We start from the raw sequence: 1,278 nt of genomic DNA, 5'->3' as shown, positions 1-1,278 counted from the left end.
GCTCCGGCGACCGCCCTAGATCCTAGGAGACAAGGTCCCGTGTACAAAGATCCTCCAATTGTTTTCACTCATGCACCCCCTGCAGGATCCGCTTCAAATTGGGTGAGCTTCCCCTTTCTCTGCTGTATTGACATTTCCTATGCTAATGGCTTTGTTGCTTGCCCTTGTTGCTTTGCTCATTGTTCACTGTCATTTAACACAAACTAGTGTGCAGCTGAGGTGATGTTGCTTTGAAACAAAACTAGATGTTACTTTGATTTCAATTCAGTAAGGAAGAAAAGTTATGTAATGGGAAGGTTGCATTGCTTCAGATTCAGAGGATGTGTAGCTTAACTGAATGTGTGTTAGCTATGCAACACCACTGAATGTTGCTTGCTTTAAGATTCACATGATGTAAGCACACACTAAAAAAATATATTGATTTCTTTAAATTTCAGAGATTACTTGTGCAAAGTTAAAAATTCTGCTGTATGAAAAAAATGCTTGCTGAATAGCAAAAAGCACTAGTAGATTATAGGGCCTGGGTATGTTATAGTGTTGTTGGCCTCTACAATTTCAGCAAGCATAAAACTCTGTAAAAGGATATGTTATTTAAAGCTTGTGCATACTGCAATGAAAAAACTAGTGTTGTTCTTCACTACTACTGATGGTGTTGTTCTACTGTTGTTGTAATGATGTAGCATACCGAAGATGGGGCGGCAAATGAGGAGAGTTTTGTTCAGCAACCTTTCACAAGTCATGGTGGTGGGGATTCAGATGGTGTCCTAGACACTCACGGTGGAATGCATGATGCAGATGAGGATGATGATATTTCATCTCAGCCACTTCTGCCCCATGTTGGCATGGAATTTGACTCAATTGAAGATGCCAAAAAGTTCTATAATGACTATGCATTTGGAACAGGCTTTGGCTCACGCATAGCTTCCTCAAAAAACAGCCAGAAGAAAGGTTCACAACAACTTATCAAGAGGGTCTTCCAATGTGTGCATGCTGGCAAACCGGAGACTACATGTGAGACAAGCAGCCACTCGGAAGGAATTGCAGCACGGGGAAGCTCATCAAGCAAGTAGGCTGGGGTTGAAATGGATGTGACAGTCAAGCGTCAGAGGAATCGGATTATGCATTATGATTGCAAAGCTCATATGATTGTTGGCCTCAGGGGCAATAAGTGGGTTTTTACCTACTTTGTTGCACAACATACACACCCTTTGATGCAGCGTGAGGAGATTGTGAGGTTCTACCGCTCACACCGCAAAATTCCAGAAGAAGATTACCAAC

The sequence above is a fragment of the Triticum aestivum genome, chromosome 7A, assembly GCF_018294505.1.
Source record: "Triticum aestivum cultivar Chinese Spring chromosome 7A, IWGSC CS RefSeq v2.1, whole genome shotgun sequence".
Classification (NCBI taxonomy): domain Eukaryota; kingdom Viridiplantae; phylum Streptophyta; class Magnoliopsida; order Poales; family Poaceae; genus Triticum; species Triticum aestivum.
The sequence above is the reverse complement of the archived record's forward strand: the minus strand, read 5'-3'. Positions refer to the sequence as shown.